The 22,305-nt window shown below is 47.0% G+C and overlaps 1 long non-coding RNA gene across 1 annotated transcript; it reads left to right on the top strand.

Moving 5' to 3' along the window:
* The first annotated feature begins 64 nt into the window (after positions 1–64).
* LOC140699240 (uncharacterized) lies at positions 65–17,602 on the top strand. The gene is made up of 3 exons (XR_012077264.1): positions 65–166; positions 15,701–15,876; positions 16,962–17,602. It is a non-coding gene; the product is annotated as an uncharacterized lncRNA (long non-coding RNA).
* Positions 17,603–22,305: the final 4,703 nt, after the last annotated feature.

The following is a 22,305-nucleotide window of genomic DNA, read 5'->3' as shown; positions in this document are numbered from 1 at the left end:
AATACTTCAGGAAAATAAGACATGACCCAGAAAATAACAGGTTGCTTTGCCACGTTTTTGCAGCAGGTCCAGTCCTCAAACCTTCTCCTGCCTAGATTGGAGGGCCCAGCACCTTCCTGGGTTCCCAGGGAGGAAGGAGCAGTTGCTCTGAGAATCACTCCATACAGTAAGTAGCCTGCACTTACGGATGTTTAATATGTATCTTGAGAGTAATGTTAGCTCTAAGCATTAGGATGGAGAGAAGGGGAAGAGGAGAGTGATATCCAGGAAAAGCAAAAGTAAGCAGAACATACATGTAAAAAAGAGCACATTTGCAGTAGCAGCCAGGGTAAATCTAAAGTTACTTGAGGGTAGTCTCTCAATTCCTACCAAGAAGAGGAGGAAAAGTTGGGGGGGGCACTGCTTTTGAAAGATTTGTACTCTTATATCATGGATTAAAGATTTAAAATATGTACACTGACAAAATAACTTTGAAGTAATGAGCACCATTTTCCCTTTAGTTCTGAAGAACTGCAATATTAAAAATGGAGAGAGAAAAATTAAACTATGTAACATACTTATACTAACATAGTAAACACTGTTCCAGATACAAATATCAGCACCCAGTTGTTACTGATGTGAATACCTGTGTAAGTTACACCCTCCTCATAACTGGGCTTGTGATGGACCCCACTCTTTCATAAGCAGTATTACAGCGATGGGAAGTAGGTCTTAAAGTGGAAGAGCAGTTAGTTTGCAATCTAAATCTTCTATTTGTTGTTTATATTTGTTATTATATATTATATATAATTTTTGTAACTATTACTATTAACTTATTATTCACTTATGTCTTGCTGCAAAAAAGTATTGGAAAAACTGAACAATGTTACATGATACATGATTTGTAAAAACAGTTAATGCAATTTTTTCTTAACAGAGAGAAAAAAAGATGCTTACATTTTTTTACCTTATTTTTTAAGAAGAGTTTCTAGTTTTAAAGCATAGGTTATTTTAAATTTCCTTTCTTAAGATTTTTTCCATACCATTTTCTCTTAGATTCTAACTAAAACTGAAAAATTGTTAGTGTACAGAGTAAACACAGTTTAAAAAACAATCAGTCGACCAACCCCAGGCTAGTGGCCAGGGTGTCTTACATGTAAGTGAAGGACATACTTTCCATTTACCTCTGAGGAGTCAGAGGGTGATTGTCACCAGTGGAATTGCTTTCTGACAGGCTCTGCCTGTTCTGACTTCTGACATGAAACCACCATATCTCGTGGTTAATTCACAGATCTAATGTCCTTGCAGGCCTAGGATTTAATCACAGCTACGCGCCCTGTGAAGGATGCCTAGGGAGCTTGGGCACAGCGCTCTGGAAAGCCCTGCTATTCAGAACCATGTGTAGAAACACTCAAGGTTAAATCAGATCAGAGAACCTGGTGCGGAAATCCCTCCACTGATTCATGGAACAGTTAAGCTACAGCTCTTCAGTGGGGTTTATGGAATGAAAACAATTTTTCAGGAAGCCCATCTGAAAGAAGGTCTAGATTCAAAGCTTAGGGCACCATGAGTATAAATATGATGGAAACTTGCTTCTGACACAAGATGGGCTTTTGTTGCATTCTGTGTCATCAGTTTTACCCTATGTCTGTGTATTTGAAGATTTTTATAAAACAATCAATTATCAGATAAAATTATTTTTCTAGATAGGAACTCTAAAGGCATTATCAAGCTAAAAATATATGGCTGGTGGGAATGACAGACACATATCTGCTACTTTTTACACTTTTTTTTTTTTTTTCCTGATGTAGGTGTCTATGTGTATAGACACTCAAGGTACCATGTAGAAACTTTCAGATAGACTGACCTGAAAAAAGTCACTTCAATAATTCTCTCTTAGTTCAATGAAGTGCCAAGATTATGCACTCCCTTGAAACTAAACCAAGAAATTATCCAAAATTCCAGAGCATGGTTTCCACTCTCCTATAACAATGAGCACTTACAATATGCCAAACACTGTTCTAAATATTTTATTAACAATATTTCATTTAATTGCCAAATAGCTACACCATGTATATATTAACCCATTTTATAGGTGAGGAAACTCACAGAGAGGCTAAGTAAATTGCCAAAAGCAACACAAAAAGTGGTTTGAACCCAGACAGCCCATCTCATGAGCCTGTGCTCACAACCACTTGGCGTCCATGGGTGTTGACCTTTAGTTCCCTGAAGTACCCACCTCCTGTTTCCCCAGAGACACCAGGCTTTCTGATCAAGGACTGTTCCTTGATTTAGGGAGTGAGAGGATAAATCTCATGGTATTACATCAACAAAGCCAGACATTATGTCAGAAATGTTTAAAATGTATCAAAATAAAGCTTTATCCTCCAGGGGATCCTCCTAGGGGTCACTGTATTTCTTTACACCCAGTCACCTACTCTGAGATTTTCTTAGTAGAAGTCAGTGAATGAATCTAATGTTAAGTGGCTCAAGGAGAAGGGAGAGGAGGACTGAAGTTTCCATTTCTATCATGTACCCTTAATAATGATCTATTAACAAGATGGATACCCATCCCTTTTCCTCCCCCTCAACATTTATACCAGAGGGAGAGCCCTGGTGAACTGTGGAATTTATAAGATCCTAGGAAGATTCCCCTCTTCTAAGACAGGGGTTTTCCCTCAGATGCTTGGGAGTTGGGGTTGTGATATATTTTAAAAGTATGTGTCATTTCACTGATAACAGTAATCTTCATCTTTCAACTTAAATAAAACCCATCTGTGTCTCTGTATTCTTTAATAATTAAATTTGAGGATAATGATGTCTAAAGATGGTGTGTGCTATGTGAGGTCCCCATTTGCAAATTCTTCTTGGGCCTCTGCTAGTATTAATATGTTAATATTTATAATGTAGATTGTGTTCTAAAAAATAAAATAATTTTGTTTGAAATATAACTTACTAAGCATTCCAATGGATATCAAAAGTGATATTGAAGGCTTTATCTGACTTTAATTCTTGAGAACAGAAGCTTCTAATGCATGTAGTATGAAAAAAGTGACAAAAATCTCAAAACAATTGTCACTGAATATTAGCATCTTACACAACTGGAGAATGTTTGTGAAGAAACAAACATTTAACATTTAATTATTACACACAAACTGAAATTTACTTATTCTGCCCAAATGCATAAGTAGCAGTTAGTCAACTATTTATTCCATTTGTGCTGGCTTCTGCAGTACAAATCTGAAGAGGAGTTTGCAGCTGAAGCCCAGGTGAGCTGAGGCAGAATGGAACCTCAGTCCCCCCACCCCCACCCTTCTTATGGCTAAGTGGAAAATCTTGGTACCAAACTCAAGATTGTTACTTTGAACAAGTTGAGCAGGACATAGCACAATACTGCATCTAAGTGAGGCATGGCAGGGAAGAAAGAAGTTTATGATCACAGGTGCTTGTTTCTGGAAAATAAATTTTTTTCATATTAACAATGATTATGAAAATGCTCAAATGTTAATATGGGAGTGATCTTGTAGCTGGTTTTCTAAATTTCATGGTGAGAACTTGTACAAGGTGGCAGCATTCGGTCCTGATAGTTATTACCACCTACAGAACTGCGTCTCCCTCATCCCCGCTAACACCCTGTTTTATGCATTGAAGCCCTCACTGACTGTATGGCTGTATTTGGGGACAGAACGTTTAGGATGTAATTAAGGTTAAATGAGGTCATCAGGGTAAGATTCTAATTCAGTAGGATTGGTGGGCTTCTAGAGGAGGGCGAGAGGTCTCCCCACATGCAGAAAATTTTGCTAGTGTGAACCAGATATGGTGACTGTGCTGGTAAAAAGCCCCTAAGCATAGTATTTCAGCCCCTTCCTATGGCCTGTGGAGACCCTGTGTGACTGGACCCCCTGAACACAGTATCATACCTAATATGCCCTATGCTGTAGGCCCCAGTCACATTGGCCTTCATTGATCTCCTCCCTCCCAGGGGCCAAGTTGCACCCACCTAGGCCTGCTGTTCCTTCAGCCTACAAGTTGCAGGCAGCTTGTCTAGGAGTGGTGGCTGCTGCTCGTCCCATAGGTGCAGTTTAAAGGGTGCCACTTTGAGCGGCCCTGCTAGACATCCCCTCTGTAATAGGGGCCTGTCATCTTCTTTACATGGCGTCCTGTCTACCTTGTATCACAAGCATTAATAATAATCTGTAGTTTCCCCCACCCCTTAGTTTTATCATCTGTCTGAAAGCCCCAGACAAGACAGACCCTGCCTGTCACATTTTCTTACAGTAAGAGTTAGTGGACATGCAACTTTATGATAATCGAGAGAGCGTAGGATATGCATACTTGACGTTAGATGTAAGCAATGTATCACTGTTTGGGACGAGTTGCCCCTTCTGCCTCCTCCAGCCTCTTACGAGCTCTATGGGGCCATGAATCAGCACGGTCTGATTGCGTCCTCAGATGTGGTGTCCACTGTGGGTGTCCACTGCAACAGAAGGGCTTTTCCTGCAAAACATCAAACACCACAGAACAGCCAGTCAGTGGTCAAGTATATGACGGAGTTTATGTTAAACGTCAAGGTTGACACTTAGCCTCAATCTCCCAAACAGGGCTTCACAGCTGAAATTCATGAGTTAGCAAGTTATAGAAAGCTATAGAAAAAAATGAGGCCACTTAGGGGGTTGATGTGGATAGACAATGGCTTCAGGGACAAAGCACCAGGGCATGCCACTCTTAGAGGTGGGGAAAAGGAGAAGACAGCAAAGTTGATCATGAACTATAAGAAAGAGGGGAACCAAGAGGCTTAAGGCAGAGTGTATTACAAGAAGGTAAAAACAAACAAACAAAAAACCCGTGTGATAATTTGTGGCCTAACAGATAAAATGATACGGAGATTTGCAGAGAAGTAATTACAATTTGGTTTCATGTTAACCTAAAAATGTAGATAACTGAGGATTCTGGTAAATTGACTTCAGTCTCATCTAAATCAATATTCAGATATTGGGGAAAAATTCTCAAAGATCAGCAAATAATACTGGAAACATTAAAAAGTTTCTAAGTATGAGGAAGTGCTTAGCTATTACTTAGCTGAGCTACAGCTAAGCTGTAACAGAACTCTCTCGTCATAATAGATAAAACAACTAAATTGAACTGAACATAAAAATTCTTGATAAATAGACCAGGTACTTTCATAGAGCTACAGAAAATTCTTTCCCCTGGAGTCAAGAAAGTGACCCACTGCCCCCCAGACAAGAGTGTAAAACTGCTCACCTGTGCTCAGCAGCACTGAATCTTACAAACATGAGTAGTGTTTCATGAAACCAGTGCTGAAGGTAAAAAGTTCACTTTTTTTTAGAGAAAACAAAACACGTCCTGTGACCACCAATCTGCTTTGATGATCAAAAATAGTGTATGTATGACTCAACTACTATGCTGTACACCAGAAATAAACACAGCATTGTAAACGGTCTATACTTCAATTTTAAAAGTTGCACATAATATGATGTAATTAAGAGATGACAGTGTTGACAGTGAAAAAATTAGTATATTAAGGGATTACCTTATGCAGTGAAGCTTTGAATAACCACCTAAAATCTCAAAATGCTTTGTGAGTGAGGCGAACATCCTTTTTTCTTTAATTCTTGGCTCTGAAAACTGAGTGTGTCTACAGCACTTGGCAGAGTGCTGTGAACTACTCCAGAAAGCCTGAGGCTTCTGCAGCAGTCAGGGTCACTGGCCGTTAGGATGTCAAGGTTCTGAGGCTCATGCCATAACTGACAAACTGACATACTTGTTTCCCGATTTTGCCTCCACCTTTTGACTTTTAAAAATTAATCTTTTTTATTTTGAGATAACTATAGATTGACATGCAGCTGTAAGAAATAACAGAGGGTCTATAACCTTTTACCCAGTTCCCCCCAAAGGTAATCTCGCTCTAAGTTATACTGCAATATCACAACTAGGGTATTAATATGGATACAATCAAAACACAGAGCATCCCCTCAAGGATCCTTTATGTTACCCTTTCACAGCCGCAGAGACTTCCCTCCCACTTTATCATCTCTTAATTCCTAGAAACCTATAATATGTTTTCCGTTTCTTTAATCTTGCCATTTCTAGAATGTTTTATCAGTGGGATCATACAGTATATACTGTTTGGGGTTTGCTGTTTTCCACTCAGAGTAACTAGAGATTCATCAGGATGGTGGCAGGTATACATAATTGGTTTCTTTGTAACTCTTAGCAGTGGTCCATGATAATGGTGTGCCACAGCTTGTTGAATCAACTGTTGTGGGACCTCTGCGTCTGTCTTCATTTTGGGGCTGTTACGAATAAAGCTGCAACAAACGTGTGTACAGGGTTTTGTGTTAACATATGTGTTCATTTCTCTGGGCAGATGCTGGGTGGTGTGGTAGCTGTGTCTCTTGTTTTTTTTTTTTTTTTTAAGAAACTGTCAAATTGTTTTTCAGAGTGGCTATGCCATTTCTCATTCTCACCAGCACTGGATGCCTGATTTGGTTTCCCCTCCTCCACACAAACATTTGGGGGTGTCTTTTTTTAATTTAGGCATCTGATTGCTGTGTAGTGTCATGTCATTGTGGATTTAATTTGCATTTCCCTCATGGTTAATGATGCTCAGTATCTTTTCATGTGCTTATTTGCCATCTGTGTATCTTCTTTAGTGTTGTGAAATCTATAGTAATCTGCTAAAAATGTATGTAAAGGCAGCATTCTCTCTCCACTAGAAAACTGGCCCATGTGCAGATGGGGAGGCTGCTCCACAGATGGTTTAGATACTGTCAAACCAGGCAGCTGTGATAGAACCAAAGGCTTCAAATCCAGCTGTCTCAGAAGGTCCCCTAACCTCTTCTCACAGGGACAGTCACTTTCCTTTGACAACTGTAGAGGGCTGAAATCCAATCACACTAACAAGAATGTGGTTTCCCTTATAGGCTTCTGTAATAGTTGCCTGAATGCATATCTTTTATTCCTCACTAATCTCTAAGAACCTGGAAGAGAGAGCCTATATCTGATTTATCATTTAATTCTCACAGGCGTTGGCACATGGGAGGAATTCAAGATATTTTATTGAATAAATGAATGAAATAGCTTTCTGCCATGGATGAAGAAAAAAGGGCTAACCTGAAATTGTCTGTCTGTCTTTAATTTCATTCATTCAGCAGAGAGTGTTTGAGCGTGTCTTAAAAGAAAGGCACTTGGTTAGGTCTGGACAGCAGGGAGCAAAAGGGACTCAGATCCAACTGTCTCACAAAACCTAGTTTTGAACAGCAGAGACAGAAGTTAGAGCCCCGCCAATAACTGTATTAACACCAGACTGGTAGGTACAGAGGAAGATTAAAGAGTGAGGTGAGCAATTAAGAGGACACCTGACTGTGCAGAGGACCGGCAAGGAAGGCTTCTTCGACGAGCTCATTTGAAATGAACTTTAAAACATAATTTGGAATTAATTGGAGAGGAGAGGGGGAAGACACGGGGAGAGGAAGAAGAAGAAGAAGGAGAAGAAGAGTGTATGTTGAGAAAGGATTTTCATACTAAGGAGATAAAATTTGAGCATATTAAATTTCAGAGAGATGAAAAAGTTTGTGAAATTAGAGATAATAAAAGAAGGTACAAGAGAGTTAAATACATCTGAAAAGATAGTTGGAGTCTGGAAACATAGGTCTTTTTAGTCCTTTGGACCTTGTTCAGGCCTCTCATTTTAAAACCCAACTAGCTTAAGTGGATCTAGATAGTGGCCTGCAGACATTCTCCCCAGTCTTAAAGGGACAGTGCTGGTCTGGGCATGCTTGACCGTCTTTACAGCCATGGGGGCTCACTGGGCAGCACTTTCTGGCCTCTCATCAAGCATCTGTTGGAATCTGTTTAAAAAGGCAAGAAATGTAGGCAGATGTATCTCTGCACCTTTCCCAATTCCCAGATCATCTCCCCTCTCTGCCTCTCCCTTTGGGAGAGGGAGGTTAGAGGCCAGGAGACGTCCCCCCATCTAGGATCCAGTCACTGGTCATCAAGTCTGCGATGTGCATCAGAATTGCTCTGCGGAGCCTTTCAGGCAGTCCTTCCCCAGAGGTTCTGGGTCAGCAGATCCAGAAAACCAGGACTGTGATTGTGTTCTAGGCATCCACTGAGAAAGAAGTGGGGTTCTTATGCCATCTTCCCCTTTAGTGTGAAGCAAAGGAGAGAAAACTTGTCCCAGAAAGACCAAAGGAGCTTTCCTGTAACTTTCATGTGATAGTTACTTTTACATGTAACCGCTAAAGCTTACTTCCTTCCAAAATACCATTGTTCCTTTCCTTTTATGAAAGTGCTGTGAGTGGAATAACAGTGACAGGGGCTGTTTTTAAGTATTTCACTGAACACTGAACTTTTGCCTTAAATTTCAAATAGAAGCGATTATCCTGTGTCACTAGTACCAACACTTAAGCATGTTTCAAAGTCAATTTTCTTAGTTCTACTTTCTCCCTTAAATGTTTAAATCTTTGATTAAATATCTGTATTGGAAAACAGATTGTGTAGTGTCAAGAGTATAAGTTCTGGAACCCAGTTACCTAGTTTTGAAACCCTCCTCATTATTTACTATCTACCTGAAAAGACTTGGAAAATCAGTTACACTTTTAAAGCCTCAGTGCCCTTATTTGTAAAACAGAGATTGTGATAAAAGTACCTTCCTCATTGGGTTGTTAGGAGAATTAAATGGGATAATACTTCAGAAAACTTACTGTGGTACCTAACACAGCAATCCCTCAGTTAATGTTAGTTACACTTTTAGGAGACAGTGAGACTTTATGTTAAAAAATAACACACGACATCACGGGTAGTGTTCCCTGACCAGAGAGGGAGACAGAACAGGGAATGTTGTTGACTGAGTAACTACAAGGTGCTAAGCTCTCTGCCAGGCAGTTTAAGTACCTTGTCTCATTTTTTGCAGCAGATTTGTGAGCAGATTATTTCTAGTTGTACTGATGGAGAGACTGAGGCTCAGTAAAGTTAAGTAACCGAGAGCCACATACCTAATAATTCCTAGAGTCACGTTTGTCTAATTTCAAAGTCATATAGTGTTTCCACAGCTAAGCAATGTTTCCCCTAGGAAGGGCAGAAGAAGTGTTTCCCTTCTGAAGGAGAGAAGAAAAATACGAAGCCACACTATGTTTAGGCTGCCTTGGAAGGTGTTGAGTTGGCAAGTATCTGAGTGTTCTCACTGACTGTCAGTGTTTGCCTTTGGTGCCCAGACCCCACTCTCTCCTTCTCAACATGGCTGGTTGTGGAACCCTGAGCCACTGCTGGTCGCATGGACCAACTCTCAGATTGGAAGTTTTATCAGCTCCCAAAGTGGACAGTAGACAGTTTTTTTCTTCTTCTTCTTCTATTTTTTTTATCCACTGGGTATGTTTACTCAGTTTAGTCTTTAATACCACTATGGCCATTATACCTAGTGTATTTGATGTGTATACGTGCTGGGGGGGCCACATCTCATCTAGGACACATTGAGTCAGTCAGGTTTCTATATTACATTGATTGGGTCTCCCTATTTCTTCCCAAGTGGCCCATCACTTAGGGCACAGCCACTGACAAAATCCTGCAGTGCTGGTCTCCCTTGTCGCCTCATGTCTTACCCTCTGCACTTTGCTCAGGCTGTGTGCCTAATCCCGTTTCAGTCAGGCAGTGGATCAGTTCAACCATCACCACCGCAAGTCTTCTCTCAAAGCAGTTGGGTCGCTGAATGAATTGTTCTTTTGACTGAGCTGGTCAGTCTTCAGTTGAAGTAGAAAATTCAGTTGCCCACTGTAAACCTATTGTATTAGCCAGGTAATACAAGCAGTGGTAGCCAGTAAATCCTCAATCACGGTGGTTTAAATACACTTGAAGTTTATTTTTTGCTAATGTAAAGCTCATTAGGTAGCCAGTCTGGGAATGGAGGGTTTTCTGCCCTACTCATGGGCCCAGGCTGATGGAATTAGCAGGTGGCGCACAGAATTGCCGCGGGCTCACCAGCTAGTTGGCAAAGGGGAAAAGTGAATGTGAAAGATTCATGGGGGGGTTTTATGGGCCAGGGCTAGAACTGGCTTAATCATTCCTCCCCACACTTTACTGGCTACAACTTGGGTACACGGCCATACCTAACTGTGCGGGAGCCGGGGAAATGTAGTCTCTGTGTTTGCCTTGGAGGAAAGGAAAACTTAAGGAGCCAGTGTCTGAGACACCGGTCACTTTAAGGAGCAAGACCTTGGGCTTCAGATAGGATGGGAGGAGCAGTCGGGATGTGACCATGCTCTCATGATGAGTCCCCTCCTGAGTCTAGTTGCTCACATCTCTACACAGATACCAGGCTGTGAACTGTGGCTAAACCTTTCCACTGTGGCCTCAGCCTAATTTTCATTCTGGGTCACTGTCCCTGTGAGTAATTTCTCTCCTGATTCTGGCACTCTGGACCTTCTACTACCTGCTAACTGATTTTTACCTCCACAAAGATGGACAAGAGAGGGATGCCCAGGCCTTCTCAGTGAGCTCGAGCTCCACTACCCTTTGCTGCCCTCTGCTGACCAGACCTGGAAATGATGAGTTGTATCTGAAACAGCTCCCTCTGAGAAGGACCTGAGAACTAGCTGAACAGCTACTCCACAACAAAGAATAAAAAAGCCACATTAACATAGGTGGGAGAGGAAAAGACACAGTTGCACCAAAAACCCTGCCCCTGGCATGGAGACTCACAACTGGGAGGGATCTCACAGTTACAGAAATTCTCCTGGGAGGGTGAGAGATGATTCTCCACCTGAGCCACCCAGCCCTTCACACCTGCACTGCAGAGACAAACCCTCAAAACATCTGGCTTTGAAAACCAATAGGGGTTATATCCTGAGGAACCACAGGGCTGTGGGGTATGGAGATTCAACTCCTAACGGGCCCGTGGGCAGATTCACTCACCCAGCACCTGGGACAAGAGCAGCAATTTAAAAACAGCATAAGCCATTTGTATGGATTTATCTGCCATTCTTAAAACATGTGCTAGAGGGACAGAAGCTTGTTGGGATTTTCCCTAGGGACGGAGGTGCCAGCTGGTGCCATTTTTGTACTCTCACGTTAACTTGCTAGCACTCACAGCCCATGCTGCTGCCACAGCCCACCAGAGGCCGTGGCACACATCCCACCCCACCTGCACTGTTGCCGCAACCCTGCCAGAGGCAAAGGGTCAGCACCCCTCCCGCATGCTGCTGCCACATCCTTAATGGGGGTGGTAGGCAGGGGTCCCACTCCTCCTTCCATGTTCCTGTTGCTTCACTGGAGGTGGCAAGTGAGTACCCTCCTTCCCCCACAAACCCCGAAGCCAGTGGGCAAATGCAGCCGACACAGGGGGTGTCCTTTGAGTGCCAGGCTCTGATGGATGGCGGGATTGCAGCTCTGATCCATGGGTCTGAAACAGAGAGTCACTTCAAGAAACAACCAGGAAGAAGGGCCAAGTTAAAAAATAAGGCTCAATGCCTACCTGGAGTCACCCCTTCAAGACTGGGAGAGATAGCTGTTTTACCTAACATCGAAACAGACACAAAGAGCCAAGAAAAAGGAAAAAATATAGAAGAAAATATTCCATATGAAAGAACCAGATAAGTCCAAGGTGGGAGGGGCGGGGGGAGACCTTAATGAAATGGGGAGATAAGTAATTTACCTGATAAAGAATTCAAAGTAATGATCATTAAATTGCTCACTGAACTTAGGTGGAGTTTGGATGTACTCAGAAATTCAACAGAGGTAGAAAATGTAAGTACCAAACAGAAGTCACAGAACCAAAGAATACAGTAACTGAACTGAAAAATATGCCTGAAGGGTTCAACAACGGGCTTAGATAAATCAGAAGAAAAAAGAAACTGTGATCTGGAAGACAGAGCAGTGGAACTTACCCAAACAGAGCAGCAAACAGGGAAAAAAAATTAAAAAAATAAAGACAGATTAAGGGACCTGTGAGCCAACATCGTGCTAAATAATATTCATATGGGGTTATAGAAGCAGAAGAGAGGGAGGGGGCAGAAAACTTATTTGAACAAGTAATGGCTGAAAACTTCCCTAACCTAGGTAAGGAAACAGATATCCAGATCTAAAAAGCCCAGAGAATTTCAAACAAGAGGAATCCAGAGAGACCCAAACCAAGAGAAATTAGAGTTAAAACACTAAAAGTTAAAGATAAAGAGAGAATCTCAAAAGCAGCAAGAGAAAAACAACTTGTTATGTATAAGGGAACCCCCAAAGAAAAGCAGCAGATTTATAGCTGAAACCTTGCAGGTCAGAAGGGAGTGGCAGGATATATGCAAAATGGTTAAAGGGAAAATCTTCCAACCAAGAGTACTTCACCCAGCAGGATTGCCATTCAGTTAATATTAAAGGAGAGAGCGTTTTCCAGACCAGCAAAAGCTAAGGGAGTTAATCACTGCTAAACTGGCCCTGCAAGAAATGTTGAAGGATCTTCTTTAAGCTGATAAGCAAGGACACTAACTAGTAACTAGAAAGCATATGAGAATAAAAGTCTCAGTGTTAAAGGTAAATTTATAGTACAGGAAGTTGATTAATCACTTATAAAGCCAGTATGAAGGTTAAAAGTCAAAAGTAGTGAAAACAACCACAACTATAATAATTAATTAATAAGTAAGTTAGATTACACCACATTTTTAAAAATGCAGACTTGTAGAATATGTTCAAATTTGCTATCAACTTAAAATAAATTGTTATGTATATATAATATATAGACTATTATTCGTGAGCTTCATGGTAACCATAAAGCCAAAACCTATGGCAGATACACAACAGATGATGAGAAAGGAGTGTAAGCATAACACTTACATAGAGAAAGTCATCAAACAACAGGGAAAGAAAGAGAAGAAGAAAGAAACAGAGAGGAACTACAAAACAACCAGAGAAGAGATAACAAAACAGCAATAAGTACATACCTATCAATAATTATTTTAAATATTTTAAATATAAATGGACTAAAGTCTCCAGTCAAAAGACATAGAGAGGCTGAATGGCTAAAAAACAAGACCCAATTATATGCTGCCTAATTTGGTAAGAAAAATAATGATCTGGGCAGATTATACAGAAGGTAACAAACAACTATGTCTTCTTAAGAGCAGACTGAACACTCCTACACCAATTTGTCATTTTAATAGAGAGAAAATGGCATTCTAGTGCTGTGTCAATGTAATATTTAACACTAAGAATTCATGAAGTTTTTCTTTTTGTCTTACAAATACAGTTATAAAAACTGAGTCTACTCTGCAAACATTTTAATGGCTTTCATTGCTTCTCTGCAGGTTCCTTATTTGCATTATTACAAATTAAGACAAAGTTAATTTTCTTCAAGCCTTCTAAACTGTCTCTGTCCATACAAGATGTTTTTCTGTCACTATCTTCTTTAACTTGTTGTGCAGAATCTTTGCTTTAAGAAGAAATTACTGTCATTTCCCACTGATAAATGAAAATACATTCCATTACTTTATCTACACATTTAGTCTTTTTCTGAAACCATTGTTCCTAGGATAGCTTCAATACTCATTTTAAACCAAGATATCTAATTTATTTTTCACATAAAATGTTCTCACTCATGTCCACAGCATGGGGCTCTTGAGGGTGAGGGACGGGCTGGCTTCCTCACCACTGCCTTCCCTGGACTGGCGCGTGGCCGGCACACTGAGCCCACTCTGCTGGTCCCTGTGTGACCTGCACAGCAGCCTCCGGGCATCGGGGCCCTCAGCCCGCCTGCTCTAACCCACTCCTTCCCTGCTACACCGCTAGCCCTGTGTGCGTCTGTTTTCCTCGCCTGTCTGTAAGTTTGGGGAGATAAGAACGTCTGTCTTCTTTATATATGTGCATTTCATGTGTTACCTGACGCTGACGGGTAAATGCCCAAGAAATAAAGAAGCGAAATGTCCTAGAGTTGATACATAAGCGTTGGTGGGGCAGCAGCTTTTGGCTTTATAATGACATACTGTGAAGTGGTCATTTAGGTTGATGAAGTTCCGCTGTGACCTTTTCTGCAAGAATGTAAAATAAATTTAAAAAATAATCCAAGTAACTGTGCTGTCTGGTCATCGGCTCTGCTGTGTGGCTCTGGACCTCTCTCTGGTCTTGTTGTCTGGGGGTTTACGCAGGTGTGTGCTTTGCAAGGGAGTCAGCCCCTAGGTGTCCGCTCTGGCCCTGGGGATGGAGGCTGGCGGCTGAGTCACCACCCCCGGGCTGTGCTGGGATCTCATGGTTAGAAGTCCTGACCTGGAGCACAGGAAAGCCAGGGTGAGGGAGCAGACCTGGGGAGAGGGCCAGGCCCCTGGGCCCAGGTGAGAGGTTGTGCACTTGAAGCTGCTCAGAACAGTGTCCCTCCCAAAGGCTGAGCGAGGCTGACTGATGTCAGCCCCTCTTCCAGCCCCTCCTCCGGCATAAATTTCATTCTCTCCCACCCCTGCTCGTCCATCAAGGCCACATTATAATTTGTCAACACGGGTTCCATGATGTGGCACTTAGAACCAGGCACATGTGGCCCGGATGTTCTGTGACGTCTTAGTGCGTGGCCACCTTCCTTCCCTCACCTGGACGTGTCTTCCCTCAGCTGCTCACATGCCCTGAGAGCTCTTAGCACTGTGAGCAGTGAAAACACCTTGGGCTTTGTCAAATGCATTTAGACCAAACTAAGTATCCTACGTATTTGAAAAGTGGATCCTTTGAACGGAATGGTTTTTAAAGTTCATCCTTATTAAGTGTTCTGTTATACACTGAACGAGGCGTCGTGTGGTGCTGATGGAGCTGTGGTTCCTTCCTCAGAGCCTCTCCTTCCCCCTCCTAGCCATTGTCACCTCTCACCGCGGCCTGGCCAAGGATCTGTAACTTATATCATCTCTCTGAAGACTCATTTTTCTGAGAACTTAATCTGCACTAGGGAATAAGAAAGCTCTGTGGTCCCAAAGATTCAGGACAATGTTAGATTAATTGCAGCCTGGATGGCTGACAGGTGCAGGGCTCTGAGATGCCCTAAAGGATGAGCCCGGCCCGGCAGGCGTGTTCTCTGAACTGAACTGATAACAGCATCTCTTGGATGAGAAGATTTTACGACATTTTTGTGCTGTCAGATTATTTTGGGACTTACTAGCTGGTTTATGTAGCAAGAAAGAATGGGCACACGTTCTGAAGCACCTGAGTAGCTCCTAGTGAGTGAGCACCACCTGCGCCTCCATGAGCCCGGAGCTTAGGAGGTGATCATCTCTCTGACGAGTAAGCACCCGCCGGGCCCGGGTCTAGAGTCCACTCTCACCACGCACAGAAGGGCGTCCCTGCTCTCCCAGCCCCACCCTGGTTTCCTCCCTAGGCCATCTCTGGGTTTTGTTTGTTTTTTTTTTCTTTTTCCTTTTACCTGGGTGATAGAATTTTATGCGTCCTCTTAGCAGTTTAGCCGGGACAAGAAACTTGCATAACAGTGCCAAGCTCTCCACCGGTATTTGGAGAACTTCCCAGGAGAGCCCGTGCCTTCGTGAATCAGCGAGGACGTTTATAAAGCAGTAAATCCCCCTTCAGAAGCATCAGCAGGTTTAGCTTCTGGTCAGCCGCTACGTATTCCTGGGTAGTTTCAGTTCTAACTTTTACAAAGAATACTGTTCACTACCTAGGGAAATAGACACTAACCCAACAGCAAATTTCTCTCTTTACAACTGAGGAAATCATTGTTTTCCTTTCCCTCCAGGGACAGACACTGCCTCACTACAGCTGTTCCAGTGCCATGGGGTAGGTTTCTCTTGTGAAATGCGGTTCTGTCATAGACAAAGGCTGCCAGCTGCAACATGAAAGGACTTCAGGTGGAGGTAAACCCAAACGAAGTGCCACTGGCAGAGCACTGGATTTAAACAGCAGGTTGAAATTGTGAGTAATGTTATACAGAGAAAACTTTCAGGCCCGGGAAACTCAACTCACGCACTTTGGAAACTCACCCCTGACCGGGGCCCGGGCAGAGCTGAATTCGTCCTGCGGCAGGCACTGTCAGATCTGGGGTTTTGTTTTTAGCTCACATTGTAGAAGACTGATTTTGAGGGTCACAGAAAGTTCCAATCATGCAGACTTGTGGTCAGGCAGATGTGAATGTAAGATTGCAAAGGCGAGAGGGGAAAAGCTCGTATACAAGAGAAGACCCAGAACAGGGGGCGCTGCTCTAAGGGATGAGGGATGGTACGGAACTTGAATAAGACAAGGTTGCAGCTTAGATGTTAGTCATTAATCCAACTTTAATTAGTCAGAACATGGGGGAAAACAAAGGAGTCAGCATCCAGGCACTGGGGCCTGAGGTGGGTGCTTCCCGGAGGTCCTGCAGGGGATTGAGGGGGAACAGATGGCAGAGCCCCACCTTCAGCCACTCAGACGAGGGGCAGAGAGACCACCTGCCTAACAAAAGCCAGGACTGAGAGCTGACTCCATGGAACCATAACCCCAGTTCTGTGTTGGGCAAAATTTGCCAAGGCTGTGTGTCCCATCACATAAAAAGCCACTTTTGTGGAGCTGCGAATTGACACAGATACTCAGTTAAGAAATGCTGAGTCTCTGGGCGCTCTCTGGTGAGCTGGGACTTAGTGGCCAGGCAGGAGGAGATGACCCCGGCTGTGCAGGGTTCTGGGCAGGGCGCAGCCAGGGCATGGCTCCCACAGAGCTCAGCTCCCAGTCTCCAGTAAACAAGTAAAGAAACCAGATTTTCCCAGGTAGCAATATGTGCTTTAAAAAAATAAAGCAAATTCAGCAAGGTAGTAGAGGCTGCCTGGGGTGGAGGGTGCTCCCTTGGTGACCCTTCTGCCTTAGATGATCAGGGAAGAGACTCAGGGAGAATTTCTGGGTTCAGAGGAGACCTCCGGGAATAATTCTACATTCAGGGAAAACTGCTCAGAGCTAAGCACCTCCTCCCCTACATCAGCCACTGAACTGGGCTGCAGTGTCCCCCTCAAATTTTCATGTCTCTCCAGAACCCCAGAATGTGACCTCATTCAGACATAGGATTTAGATCTACTTAGTTAAAGATCTCGAGATGAAATCTTCCTCGATGTAGGGGTGACTCGTGTCTTTCAAGAAGGTGACGTGGAGTCAGGCACGGAGAAGGAGGCCATGTGAGGATGGAGGTGGAGATGGGAGGGATGCGGCCGCAAGCCTGGGAGTGCCCAGACCACTGGAACTGGGGAGGGAGGCAGGAGTCTCCCCTAGAGCTTTCGCAGGGCGATGGCCCTTCTGACACCTTGACTTCAGACTTCTGACCTCCAGACTAACTCCTGTTGTGGGAACCAGCAGACTTGTGGCTATTTTTGGTGCAGCACCAGGAAACTAGTAAGACAGTCACACAGAGAAATACCAGCATCTTCAGGACACCGCAGAGTCTGGGGCACACGGGCTCCCCCAGGACCAGCATGTAGCAATGGCGTGTAACTGCTCAGTTCTCTGACCAGGCATATGGCGTGAGAGTGACAAGAACCAGGTGATGGGTGGGGGTCCCCACATCCTCACACTAAGGCAACCCAATAAAGAGACAATTGTGCAAAGGTAGCTGAACAACTAGATTTTCAGTGTTCGGTGGGACAGGCACTGATCTACTGTGAAAGACAATAAATTCAATTGATCCCAAATAAAGAAAAGTGTACGCTGTGTGCACACGTGTCCGTGCACGCGCGCGCGTGCACACACACACACACACACACACACACACACACACGGCAAACTCCTGGTTATCCCAGGATGGAGAACGTAACTGTTGATTTTCCAGCTGTCTTGATTTCCCGCTTGCAGCTTTTCTCTGGGTCTCTCACGAATGATCGCGTCGCCCCAGGAGATGAGGGCGGGAGCCGCAAGCTGAGGCAGCTGCTAGTCCTGCTCTGAGGTAATATCTGCCCTGCTCCCAGAGCTGGCCGCCTGCTCTGCACGCTCCTCTGACTCACCTTTGCGATCTGCACGCAGCAGGTGAGCAGGTGCTGGGGGCCGATGCCGTCCTTGGGCTCACGGATGTGGTCCAGGAGGCAGCCGAAGGGCATGGGCTGCGTGATGAGCTGCACCGGGGAGGCCAGGCGGATGCCCAGCAGGCGGCACACGTGAGGACTGCCCACACTGGCCATCACGTAGGCTTCCTGCTTGAGGAGAGGAGGCGGCGCATCAGAGAGGCTCCCCGGGGTGGCTGAAGGGATGGCAGACAAAGCCTTTCCAGGTATGAAAGACAAATGTGATTTTGAGTTTGGAAGATGTGCTTGTGGAGGACAAGGTAGCCCTTGAGACGCCTGGTGCAGGGGACAGGCACGCTGGGGCACTGCAGAGCCCTCAGGACGGCGCCTCAAGGCCAAAGAGGCTGGAGCTGAAAAAGTTGGCAGGCCAGCAGGGATCCGCACTTGGCCCCGCACCCTGACGACGACGTGCCCACCGGCTCTGGAACCCTCTCCGTGGGCACCACGGAGGGCAGCAGTGACAGCTCCTAGAGGGACTGCGGGGGCCTCTGCCACGCACACTGGAGAAGCCGTTTGGGTGACCCGGGTTCTAGCTCTGTAATGGACAGGATATTAAACCTACAGAGATGACAGACTCCCCGGGCTGCCAGCACCCATCTGCAGGGCTGGCCGGTGGGGCCCTGCCTCAGCCTTGGGATGGGAGCCCCGTGCAGCCCTGCAAGTCCGGGTGCTGTCGCGGCAGGAGCCTTTGTCCGACCCAGGCCCACGACTGCAGACTGCATTCCAACCAGCTAGTCTCGGGCGGAGGAGGCTGGTTTCATTTACAGCCATGCACACAACCAGGCCTCTCTTTTGTCTGACTGGGAATTAGGGAGTCCTCTATTTCACCCCATAAATTCCATTTCTTTCCCCTTAGAATTCAAAAGGTAGTGACCTTTTATCCAGATGTCAAAGGGACCACCGTGTCTCCAGGAGAAAGTTCGGAGGCGCCTTGGCACGTGTCGCTGCTGCTGTGGCCGGGGTGTGGGCTCTCTGTGCAGAGGTAGGTGCAGCCTGGGCCTGGGAAAGGCACCACAGGGCCCGGAGGTGACAGTGAGACAGACAGGTGGGGGGCCAGGGGCAAGGGACGCATGGACATACCTCTAAATACAAATGTGATGACACCATTTCTGGCCTTAACCCTTCCCCTGGCCTGGCTATTCCTGGGGGGCCCCCTAGGCCATGCAACGCCTCTCCTCCCGCAGGCCCCTCTGGTCCTCCTGCTCTCTGTGCCCCCATCCCTTGCTCAGGCCCTCGCCTGCCCACGAGAGGGCCTTTGTCTGGGACGGCCTTCCACCTCCTCTTTCCCTGACTGACTTCTCCTCAGAGGGCCCTCCCTGACCCCAAGTCTGGCATCTTGCAGTCCCTCGGGGGAGCAGGCTCAGCACTGCCTGTGAACTTGTCAGCTGACTTCCTGGGCCCCTCCGGGCGTGCTCTGTGAGACGCAGGGAGGTGGGGCCTACTTACTGCCTCAACTTCCCCACACCCGCTCCCGCTGCCTCAGCCAGTGCGGTGAGCACTCTGGTCGAAGGGCCTGGACCTTCCCCTCTTTAGTCATTCCGGGGGTGCGTAACACATCTTCCGGCACATAAATGCCTCAGAAATGTCACAGTTGAAATACACCAAAATCACACAAAGGCAGCAATTCAAAGCAGTTGGAGACCATGCCTCATCCTCTAACAGAAGAAACCCCACAGCTTTGATGTCTGTCATCTGTTTGGATGCTTCCCTGAGCGCGGGCAGGTGGTCGGCCTTTCTCCTCCTCTGCGTTGTAAATGCAGTCCCACAACGTTGAAGAGCGGGGTAGGTATTTGACAGCTCTCAGTCTTCTAGAAGGGCTGTTTATAAAAAGTTAGGACTGGAAAAGGCTTGCAGGTGATTTCCTCTGAAGCCATTATTCGTCTGAAGAGGAAACTGAGGCCCAGTGAACACCGACTGGATGGAGACCACACTTCTTACATCAGGCGGGGCCCACCCCAGGGCCGCCTCCCCTCTGCACCATCACCCTCCCAGCCCCCCTGCTCACCCTACTCACCCGTGAGGCCTTGCTGAGTGCTCTGCTTGATGGGCCACCAGGAAGCTCTAGACCTTATGACACACACAGAGAACATATATCACCTGTTCTGCACTTTCTCTTGTCTACCCTAAATTTAAACTGGAAAGTCTATGGGAAAAGAAACGGGCCGTGTGATTGCCAGAAAAGCACAGATCACGTCTCTGCCTGGAGTCTGGGAAACTGTACAACCACAACACCGGAGACATCCTCTGGCTTTTCCTGTTTTCTCAAGATCTGGTTGAGATTTGGGAACACCTTGTACTCATTTTAGAGGGGAGGAAGATCTACAGAGCAGAGCAGTCTGACCCCCCCATCTGTGGGGCCATGAGGGGCTGCCCTGGACCTGGGAATCAGGGAGCAGCACTCAGGGTGTGGCCACACAGGGCCCGCCGGAGCCCTGCCAGGTCCCCGATCCTATTAAAATCTCATGGAGCAACAGAACTAGGTCATCTCTTCTGCACCCCCAAACCCAGGCACAGTGGGTGCTGTTCAAATGCAGTTGGCACAACTTTCAGAAGAACTTACTCTCTCGTGGCCAAACGCTCTTCCGCTGGTGCCTCCCCACCTTAGGCCTATGCCTTCGGGTAAACATCACTTTCTCCTTTTGAAATAATAACACGACGGCCTATCTGATTACATGAGGGAATATGTCAACCCACCTTACCCCAAGGAAGTGTATTACCTTATTGTCAGGAACTTAAGGCACTTAAGGGAAAAAACAAGACTTTTTCTTCTAAACTCAGGAATAAGACAGTGATGCCCACTCTCACTGCACATCAACCTGCGGGACTCTGGGCACGATCACACCTGGGCCGAGAGGTGTGACCCACTGCGGCCATTTAGGTGCTGGGAGGGACGAGGCCAGTGACAGTGACACAGGCCTGGCGGGCCAGTATTGGATGTTCAAGGGTCTCCGAGGCACTGCACGGGTAACAGCTGCCACCAAAGCCTGGAGCCCTCGCTGGCCCCTGGCCGGCAGCGCTGTCTACCAAGAGTACCAACTTCCCCGAAAAGTCGCCGAAGTTTGGTCAGGACACAAGGGACTCTGGACGCGGACGCCTCGCACTATCTCCAGCCGGCCTGGAGGCGCGCCCAGATGGCGCGAATCGCCAAAGCCCAGGAATGAATGGCTGGCGCGGGACAGTCGGGACGCATGGCCCCAGCCCGACCCCGTCGCCCTTCCGACCGACCCCCGAGGGCCACCAGCGCGCGTGGGTGGAGCCAGGGCCGCCTCCCGGGGGCGAAGCCGAGACAGGCTGGGCTGAGGCTGCGGCGCCCGGCGCCCGGGACTGGCCGGAGACCAGCACAAAGTGCGGCGGGAGGCGGGAGGCGGGAGGCGGGAGGCGGGAGGCGGGAGGCGGGAGGCGGGAGGCGGGAGGCGGGAGGCGGGAGGCGGGAGGCGGGCGGGCCCGGGGCAAGCACTGTCGGGCCCCGTCGGCCTTACCTCGCTCCGCGGACGCTGCGTTGACTCCGAGAAGCAGGACCAGGGTGGCGAGCAAGTCCACGAGGCGCTGTCGCCGTGGCTGCAGCCAGCGCCACCTGCGGGAGCAAGCCTCAGGTTAGGGCGCCGCTCGCGCCCCCGTCCCCGCCCGCCTGCAGCCCGCACGGCCCGCACCTCGGCGCCACGCTTGGCGGGCCGGGGCTGCGGGGCGCCCGCTCGGCCAGTCGCGCTCTGGCTGCCGCGGGGACCGGGCTGCGGGCGGGGCTGGTCAGGGGGCGCGGCGGTGGGCCGGGGGCGAGAGGAGCGGGGCGGGAAGGGCGCGGGTCAGAGGGCAGGGTGGGACTCGAGACCCGCGGCCGGGGTTGAGCGGGGCGCGCGGTGCAGCTGCTTGTGGCGCCGAGGGAACGCCGAGCAGAGCGGGGTGCGAACCAGGTCGTAGCACCCCTGTGCTGCAGCTAGTGTTTCTCCCCCCACCCCCGGTCCCCAGGCAGCATGACCTGCCCCTACCTCGGGAGGAGCTGCCCCCTGCCACTGCAAGTGCTGTCCAGGGCTGCAAACCCGGGCAAGGTCCGGGAATACGCAGTGTGTCCAGCTCGCCCTTTATTCGGGAAAGTGACCCCTACGAGGAGATTCGTCCTCAGGTCCTGAGTTCCGTGGGGTCAGTGGGAAGGTGGACAATTTGAACAAAGACGTTGCTCAACAGAGGACAGCGGATGAAGGAGGAGAAGGAAGCTGGGCTCCTCCTGCTCAGCCTCGTGGGCGCCGCAGTGGCGTCGTGGCTGCTCATCCGGCCTCGCTGCCTCCACGGGCTGGGGCACCATGCTCGACTCCCCACGGAGCATCCTTGCCTG

Source organism: Vicugna pacos, chromosome 1 (assembly GCF_048564905.1).
Source record: "Vicugna pacos chromosome 1, VicPac4, whole genome shotgun sequence".
In the NCBI taxonomy this organism is placed as follows: domain Eukaryota; kingdom Metazoa; phylum Chordata; class Mammalia; order Artiodactyla; family Camelidae; genus Vicugna; species Vicugna pacos.
This window is presented reverse-complemented; position numbering and strand designations above follow the sequence as displayed.